This window comes from Chiloscyllium plagiosum, unplaced genomic scaffold, assembly GCF_037043375.1.
Source record: "Chiloscyllium plagiosum isolate Xiang-an unplaced genomic scaffold, Cpla_swu_hap1 HiC_scaffold_36, whole genome shotgun sequence".
Lineage (NCBI taxonomy): Eukaryota > Metazoa > Chordata > Chondrichthyes > Orectolobiformes > Hemiscylliidae > Chiloscyllium > Chiloscyllium plagiosum.
This window is the reverse complement of record NW_028270174.1, coordinates 57,469,434-57,479,677: the sequence shown is the minus strand read 5'-3', so window position 1 is coordinate 57,479,677 and position 10,244 is coordinate 57,469,434.

Here is a 10,244-nt window from a genome sequence, read left to right as displayed (position 1 = left end):
GGACGAACCAACCCAACCAACCTGTGGCACAGCATTTCAACTCCCCCTCCCACTCCACCGAGGATATGCAGGTCATTGGACTCATCCACCGCCAAACCACAACAACCCGACAGTCGGAGGAGGAGCGTCTTATCTTCCGACTGGGAACCCTCCAACCGCAGGGGATGAACTTGGACTTCACCAGTTTCTTCATCCCCCCTCCCCCCACCTTGTCTCAGCCGGATCCTTCCAGCCCGGCACCGCCTTCCTGACCTGCAGTCTTCTTCTTGACCTCTCCGCCTCCACCCTACTCCGACCTATCACCCTCACCTTGACCTCTTTCCACCTATCACATTTCCAACTCCCCTCCTCCAAGTCCCTCCTCCCTACCTTTTATCTTCTCCTGCTGAACACTCTCTGCTCATTCCTGAAGAAGGGCCTGTGCCCGAAACGTCGAATCTCCTGTTCCCTGGATGCTGCCTGACCTGCTGTGCTGTTCCAGCAATAAAGTTTCAACTTTGATCTCCAGCATCTGCAGACTCACTTTCTCCTCGCAGTACAAGGAAGTCAAACATCACCCTCTCCACAGGCAATAAGGCTTTGGTATTGATCACTGCTTTCTGTGGAAGGAGAAATACACAGTTGATGTTTCAGGGAGTGCAATATGAATTACAGGGAATGAAAATTGTGCAGAATTTGACTGTCAGAAATTGAAGGAAAATGCACTCACTTATTGGAAAAAAGAATTCTTGACTGTCAAAGGTATTGTGGAAAAAATAACCTGATAATAGAACAGCATATGGTCAGGAGCCGGGCAGCAGTGGACAATTCATTTACATTCGTGAAGAAGGGCTTATGCCCGAAAAGTTGATTCTCCTGCTCCTCGGATGCTGCCTGGCCTGCTGTGTTTTTCCAGCTCTACATTTTTCAATTCATTTACAAAACAGCTGTGAAAGTAATAGTAAAATACTATACAGAGCAAAAATACACCCATGAGAGACTGAGGAAGCTAGATAATGAACAAGTGGACATCAGAGAACGCAGAGGTGAACCAGAGCAGAGTTCACTTTTATGATCCCACAGTCAAAGATGTCTAGCACAGAAACAGACTTCTTCGGTCCAACCTATGCCAACCAGATATCCTAACCTAATCTATCTAAATTAAATTCTATCTGCCACTCCTCAGCCCATTGGTCCATCTGATCAATATCCCACTGTACTCTGAGATAACTTTCTTCATTGTCCACAATACCTCCAATTTTGGTGTCACCTGCAAACGTACTAACTATACGGCCTCTGTTCACATCCAAATCATTTAAATGAATGACGAAACAAATCCAGAAAAAACTACATTTCTCTGGGTTTGAATGTGCTCTGTGTAAATCCTGCCCTCTGACTCTTTTTACCAGGGAAGACTGCACATACATCCCTCTGAACTTTGCCCCCTACAAAGCTGGCGGCCGCGCACGTGTACAGTGAATCATTGCCCCGAATAAAGATGGCGGCGCTCACTCGGGCAGATTACTCAACGAGGCATATTCCCGTTTGCTGCAAAAACGGGACTGTAAGTTTCAAATTTGTATTTTCCGATGTGTACCAAATGATTGTAAAACCTCTCAGACCATACCAACACCATTTCCCTCCCGCTTCCTGCTGTTTATGTCTTTCCTTACCGACAGCCCTCCTCACACACACGCTCCGAACACCTGCGCCCACCGCGAGGATGATCACGTGGTATAGTCTAGTCCCGCCCTCATTCACTGATTGGTCGGAGGACCAACTGCCCCGCCAGGTCCTCCAGCTCCTCCCCTGCCTTTCCATTGGTCCGCCGCTGACATCAATCACTTCTTCGGTCCAACCTGTCGATGCCAACCAGATATCCTAGGAGAAAGTGAGGTCTGCAGATGCTGGAGATCAAAGTTGAAACTTTATTGCTGGAACAGCACAGCAGGTCAGGCAGCATCCAGGGAACAGGAGATTCGACGTTTCGGGCACAGGCCCTTCTTCAGGAATGAGCAGAGAGTGTTCAGCAGGAGAAGATAAAAGGTAGGGAGGAGGGACTTGGAGGAGGGGAGTTGGAAATGTGATAGGTGGAAAGAGGTCAAGGTGAGGGTGATAGGTCGGAGTAGGATGGAGGCGGAGAGGTCAAGAAGAAGACTGCAGGTCAGGAAGGCGGTGCCGGGCTGGAGGGATCCGGCTGAAACAAGGTGGGGGGAGGGGGGATGAAGAAACTTCGTGACACCACCCACGCCCTGCACCTCCTCCAGGATTTCCGCTTCCCCGGTCCCCAACGCCTCATCTTCACCATGGACATCCAGTCCCTGTACACCTCCATCCCCCATCACGAAGGACTCAAAGCACTCCGCTTCTTCCTTTCCCGCCGTACCACCCAGTACCCTTCCACCGACACCCTCCTTCGACTGACCGAACTGGTCCTCACCCTGAACAACTTTTCTTTCCAATTCTCCAACTTTCTCCAAACAAAAGGAGTAGCCATGGGCACCCGCATGGGCCCCAGCTATGCCTGCCTCTTCGTAGGGTATGTGGAACAATCCATCTTCCGCAACTACACTGGCCCCACCCCCCATCTTTTTCTTCGCTACATTGATGACTGTATCGGCGCTACCTCGTGCTCCCACGAGGAGGTTGAACAGTTCATCCACTACACTAACACCTTCCACCCCGACCTCAAATTCACCTGGACAGTCTCGGACTCCTCCCTCCCCTTCCTAGACCTTTCTGTTTCTATCTCAGGCGACCGAATCAACACGGACATCTACTACAAACCAACCGACTCCCACAGCTACCTGGACTACACCTCCTCCCATCCTGCCCCCTGTAAAATCGCCATCCCATTCTCCCAATTCCTTCGTCTCCGCCGCATCTGCTCCCAGGAGGACCAGTTCAAAATACGTACAACACAGATGGCCTCCTTCTTCAAGGACCGCAATTTCCCCCCCGACGTGGTCGACGGTGCCCTCCACCGCATCTCCTCCACTTCCCGCTCCTCCGCCCTTGAGCCCCGCCCCTCCAACCGCCACCAGGACAGAACCCCACTGGTCCTCACCTACCACCCCACCAATCTCCATGTACAGCGCATCATCCGCCGTCACTTCCGCCACCTCCAAACAGACCCCAGCACCAAGGATATATTTCCCTCCCCTCCCCTATCAGCTTTCCGTAGAGACCACTCCCTCCGCGACTCCCTTGTCAGATCCACACCCCCCACCGACCCAACCACCACTCCCGGCACCTTCCCTTGCAACCGCAGGAGGTGCAACACGTGCGCCCACACCTCCCCCCTCACTTCTCTCCAAGGCCCCAAGGGAAACTTCCATATCCGCCACAGATTCACCTGCACCTCCACCCACATCATCTACTGCATCCGCTGCAGCCGGTGTGGCCTCCTCTATATTGGGGAGACAGGCCGCCTACTTGCGGAGCGATTCAGAGAGCACCTCTGGGCCACCCAGACGAACCAACCCAACCAACCTGTGGCACAGCATTTCAACTCCCCCTCCCACTCCACCGAGGATATGCAGGTCATTGGACTCATCCACCGCCAAACCACAACAACCCGACAGTCGGAGGAGGAGCGTCTTATCTTCCGACTGGGAACCTTCCAACCGCAGGGGATGAACTTGGACTTCACCAGTTTCTTCATCCCCCCTCCCCCCATCTTGTCTCAGCCGGATCCCTCCAGCCCGGCACCGCCTTCCTGACCTGCAGTCTTCTTCTTGACCTCTCCGCCTCCATCCTACTCCGACCTATCACCCTCACCTTGACCTCTTTCCACCTATCACATTTCCAACTCCCCTCCTCCAAGTCCCTCCTCCCTACCTTTTATCTTCTCCTGCTGAACACTCTCTGCTCATTCCTGAAGAAGGGCCTGTGCCCGAAACGTCGAATCTCCTGTTCCCTGGATGCTGCCTGACCTGCTGTGCTGTTCCAGCAATAAAGTTTCAACCAGATATCCTAACCTAATCTATCTAAATTAAATCCTATCTGCCTGTCCTCAGCCCATTGGAGCATCTGATCAATATCCCACTGTATTCTGAGATACCCTTCTTCATTGTCCACAATACCAACTGTTGGCTGGACCTTGCGCACTGCTTCGTGGCTTTTGTTGCTGTTTCTCAGTTACAAGAGTGAGGGACAAAGTTAAAAATCACACAACCACCTGATGAAGGACCAGCAAAGTCGTGCTTCCAAATAAACCTGTTGGACAAAAACCTGGTGTTCTGTGAATTTTAATTTTGTCCATCCTAATCCAACACCAGCACCTCCAAGTCACGAGTGATGGAGGAATGCATAACATAAGAACAAAAGATCTTGGAAAAGGAGAAGGCCGTCCTGCCCTTCGAGCCTGCTCTACCATTCGATAAGATCATGGCTGATCATTTCGTGGACACAGAACCATTTACCCACGTTCTCACCGTATTCCTTAATTAATTATTTCTTTTTTAAAAAAGCTAAATTAGCTTTAAAAACGTTCATTGAACGAGCATCAACTACTTCCCTGGGCAATGCACTCCATCGAGGTCAAGACGTTCCTTCTCAATTCACTCCTAAATTTGCTGCCTCTAGTCTTGTGGTGATGCCCTCTTGTCCTGGCTTCACCTGTCAGTGGAAACATCCTCTCTACTTCTATTTTACTCATTCCATTCATTATTTTATATCTTTCCATTCTTCTGAATTCCAATGAATATAATCCCAATCTACTCAGTCTGTGTTAAGCCAAACCCCTCACCTCCGGAATCAACATAGTTAACCTCCTCTGCACTCCCCTCTAGTGCCAGTACATCCTTGAGCACGTAAGGAGATAAAAACTGCATGCAGTACCCCAGGTGTGGCCTCACCAGCACCCACTATAGCTAGAACATAACCTCTTCTTTTAAACACAATCCCTTCAGTCATGAAGGACAAAATTCCATTTGCCTTCTGAATTGATTGTTATACCTGGTGACCAACCCTCCTGCAGAAGGATGTTCATGTGCCTCTGCATAGCAAATCATGTAACTTTTTAAAAATTCAAGTAATAATATTTTTATTATTGTTTCTCCAACCAAAGAGTATGACTTTACATTTGTGAACATAATATTCCACTTGCCAAACCATTGCCCACTCACTCAATGTATCTATGTTCCTCTGCAAAGTTTCCCAGTCCTCTGCACACTTTGTCCTGCTACTCATCTTAGTCTCATATGCAAACTTTGACACCCTACATGTGGTCCCCAACTCCAAATCATCTGTATCAATTCTAAATAATTGCAGTCCCAACATTGATCCTAGAGGCACACTACTAGTTACTGATTGCCAGCCAGAATAAGGCTTATTTATCCCCACTCTTTGCTTCCTGTTAGTCAACCAATCTTCTATCCATGCTAATACTCTATCCCATGCACCCTTATATAATGCAACAGCCACTTGCGTGGCACCTTGATGAAGGCCTTTTGGAAATCCAGGTACACCACATCCACTGGGTCCCCGTTGTCCACCTTGCTCGAAATGTCTTCATAGAGTTCCAAACGATTTGTCAAGCATGACCTACCCTTCATGAATCCATGCTCTGTCTGCCCAATGGGACAATTTCTATTGAGATTCCCTGCTATTTCTTCCTTGATAATAGACCCAAGCATCTTTCCAACTACAGAGAATAAAGTAACTGGTGTAGAATTCCCTATCTTTTGTGCACCGCCTTTTCTTACAGTCCTTCCTTTTCACTGGAATATGCCTTTGCTGAACACTTCCAAAAGTGTCTTTGAAAATCTGCAGTGAGGTAAGATCACTCACAATGCACAGAGCAATGAGAGAGCTCCAAACATCGCTAACAGGACATGACATAGATACAGTGCTGGAGGGGGAGCACAGTACAGTACAGAAACACCCCAGACTCAATCACCACCTCTACTTTAATTTACATTGCACTGAGACAGCATGGGGATTGCATAGTTATCAATCCAGGCCTGTGCTGTCTTAGTGAACATCAGGACAACAGAGGGGCAAGCAGGCCTCTGACGAGAGATTGGGAATGCTGCCTGGGATCTTTCTGTTCTGTGTTCTCCCTCCATCACTGTGCTAAGACTCACTACTCTGCAACTCTGTGTCTATGGCATGGCTTGTGCACCAGTGCCTTCAGTAATTTTTAACTCCTATAATAGTTCCTGTCCCTGTAACTACCTCCCGTCCTGACAGTCCCTACACATATTTGAAATGTACTGCATTCCAGACTACCATCCTTATCGCTGTAACTTGCTTCAGTGTCTACAACATGCTTTATTTCGGTACTGTAATCCTCTTTAACTGGATACAGAGTGATAGAGCATGGAAACAGAACCTGTGGTACAACTCATCAATGCTCTCCATGTTTCATATAATGAATGAGTCTCATTTGCCTGCGTTTGGCCCTTAGCTCTTCAAACCTTCTCCCCTCCATGTACCTGCCCAAATGTCTTTTCCATGTTGTAATTGTTCTTGTTTATCCCATGTTCCCTGGAAGTCTGTGCACCATCCTCTGTGGATAATGTTGCCCCTCAGCTCCCTCTTTAAATCTTTGCTCTCTCACTTCCCGTTTGTACTCTCGAGTTTTGGACTCCCTTAACCTTGGCAATTCACCATTCTTAGGCCCAATCCTTGAGGCACTCCACTGGTCACAGACCTCCAGTCTGCTAAGCAAACCTCCATCACCACCCTCTGTCTTCTACCTTTGAGCCAGTTCTGTATCCAAATATCTAGTTCTCCCTGTATTCCGTGAGATCAAATCTTGCTAATCAGTCTCCCATGGGGAACCTTGTCGAATGCCTTACTGAAGTCCATATAGATCACATCTACCGCTCAACCCTCTTCAATCCTCATTGATACTTCTTCAAAAAACTCAATCAAGTTTGTGAGACATGATCTCCCACACACATATCTCTATCTCTAATCAGTCCTTGCTTTTTCAAATACATGTACATCCTGTCCCTCAGGATTCTCTCCAATAACTTGCCCACCACCGACATCAGGCTCACTGCTCTATAATTCCCTGGCTTGTCCTTACCACTCTTCTTAAACAGTGGCACTACGTTAGCCGACCTCCAGTCTTCCGGCACCTCACCTGTGACTATCGATTATACGAATATCTCAACAAAAGGCCCAGTAATCGCTTCTCTAGCTTCCCACAGAGTTCGAGTGTACACCTGATCAGGTCCTGGGAATTTATCCACCTTTATGCATTTCAAGACATCCAGTACTTGCTCCTCTGTAATATGGACATTTTGCAAGGTGTCACCATCTATTTCCCTACATTCTATATCTTCCATATCCTTTTCCACAGTAAAAACTGATGCAAAATATTCGTTTAGTATCTCTGTCTTTTAAACATTGTAATTGTAACCACGTCCGCCCTTGCTCAGGAAGTTCATTCCACAATCAGAACACCCTCTGTGTAACAATTTGCCCTCATGTCTTTTTTTTTGAACATCTCTGTCTTCTAACCTTAAAAATGTGGTCCCTCCTCTTGAGACACCCCCATCCTACGGAAAAGGCAACTACCATTAAATCGATCTATATCTCATTTTTTAAAATAAACTTTTATAACATCACATCTCAAACTCCAGGCTCCAGTGAGAAAAGACTCAGCCTATCCAGCCATTTTTCAGAATTCAAGCCTTCCATATACAACAATGTCCTGGTAAATCTCTGCTGAACACCCTGCAGCTTAATAATATCCTCCCTATAACTGGGCGACCAGAACTCGACGGAGTAGTGCAGAAGAGGCCTCATAAATGTCTGCATGACGTCCCAAATCCTCCACTCAATGGACTGAGCAATAGTCAGGCATGCCAAGCAGTGCCTTATCCATCCTGTGATGCAAACTTCAAGATTTATGTACCTGAACCCGGAGGTCCCTCTGCTCTAAAACACTAACCGAGACCCGAACATTAATTGTATAAGCTCTACCCTTGTTTGTTTTACCAAGTGCACTACCTCGCATTTATTCAGATTGAATACCATCTACAGTTTTTCAGCCCATTCACCCATTTCATCAAGATCCCTTTGTGATCTCAAAAACCCTCCTTCACTGCCCACTATGCCACCCTCCAGCCTTTCCAGCACATCACACATGGCTGTCAATGGTACAAATATCTTTGATCGCGACTCCACAATTTCTTCCCTAGCATCGCACAATGTCCTGTGATACACTTAATCAGGTCCTGGGTCTTTCCATACCTTTGTGTCTTAAAACCTCCAGCACCACCTCTTCTATAACATGCACTCTTTTTAAGTCATAGAGATGGGCAGCATGGAAACAGACCCTTAGGTCCAACACATCTATGCTGACCAGAAGATCGAAATAAATCCATCCCATTTCCCAGCATTTGGCCCATGTACCTCTAAACCCTTATTATTCATATACCCATCCAGATACCTTTTAAATGTTGTCATAGTATCAGTATCTGTTACATTCTCTCTCAGCTCATTTCATACATACATCACCGTGTGCATAAAAAAGATATCCCTTCAGTGCCGTTTAAACCTTTCCCCTTCAACCTTAAACCTATGCTCTCTAGGTTTGGACTCTTGAACCCCAGGGAAAAGACCTTGACTGTTTACCCAATCCATACCCCTCATGTTTATATAAACCTCTGTCAGGTCACCACTCAGTCTCCGATGCTCCAGGGAAAATAACCCCTGTTTATTCAGCAACAATCCTGGCAACGTCTTGTTAATCTTTTCTGAACACTTTCAACTTTCACAACATCCTTCCTATAGCGGGGATACTGGAATTGCAGAGAACTCCAAATATGGTCTAACGTATTACTCTTGTTCCCTGAGTTCCCCAGTCTTTGTCTACAATAAGTTCTGGAGTAATAAATGTGTTTAAGGTCTTAGCCATATCTTGCGGTTACACACACCAATGGTCTCATTAATCTTTAAGGGACACTATTTTGTCTCGAGTTACTTTTTTACTCTTAATATATTTATACAATCACTTTTGGATTCTCCTTATCTTTCTCTGCCGAGGCTATTTCATGTACCCTTTCTGCATTCCTGATTTTTACCCAAAGTGTATTCCTACAGCCCCTGTGATCCTCAGGGATTCCCTTGATCCAGCTGGCTATACTTGACATGTGCCCCCTTTTCCTTGACCAGACCCTCAATAGACAGCCAAAGTTTCCTAATGCTGTCAGCATTGACCTGCACACAAACAGGAACATGCTGGTGGTGATCGCTCAATTTATCTCACTTTTAAAATATTCTCACTTGCCAGACTTCCCTTTCCCTGCAAATAGACTCCCCAATCACCTTTTGAGAGTTCCTGGCTAATATCAAGATTAGTCTGGCCCCATTTTATAACTTGAACCTGTGGACCAGTCCTGTCCTTTTCCATCGCTATTTTCAAACTAATAGACTTGAGTCACTTTGGCAAAATGCTTTCCCACTCACACCTCAGTCCCTTTCCCTAACATAGTCTCTGTTTGTTCCACCAGATGATACAAACCCCTTTATCTCTGTAATCTGCTCAGCTCCCTAAAACAGTTCCTGTCTGTGTAATCCAGCCCTGTCCTACAAACATCCTTACCCCTGTAAACTTCTCTATCCCTCTCAACATTCCCAACTCCATGAACCCATCAACCCTACAGTTCTCCACATTTCTGTAACCTCCTGTGGGTCTATGGTCCTCCTTTCCTGTGAAATCACCTCCAGTCCCCACATCCCTCCAAATCTGGGTCCTCTGCTCCAGATCAGACCATTGCTGTCTCTGTACACCTCCACTCCTGACAACTCTTCCCATTTGTGTAACCTCGTTCAGACCCCATACTCTCCAGCTTCCTGAATCCTCTTCCTGCATTGCAACCAAAACCATGTTCATGTAACAACCACCAGTGCTTACACCCTCCCCGACTCAATAACCACTTGCAGTCCTAACAAAGGACCTCTCAATTCCCTACAATCCTCCCTCCCTCCCTCCTCAAATGCCTTCATCACCATGAAACCTCACAATTACTGAAGCCTCCTTTTGGCATTGCAATCCTCCTAATGTCTGCAAAACCCTCCTGTCCTGATATCCCTCCCTCTCTCTGTAATCCCCACCACCCTCCAGTGCCCTTCTGGGCAACATGGCAGAGGAGGGAAGATATGTAGAGTCCAGGTCATGTTACGGAGGTAGAATTCTGGAAATTGCAAATTTGGTCTAATGTCTGTGGTGTGCAGATTATTGGCGAGGACTGTAAAGAAAAGATTTATGACTACTTGGAAAGCCATAGTTAAATTAGAGACAG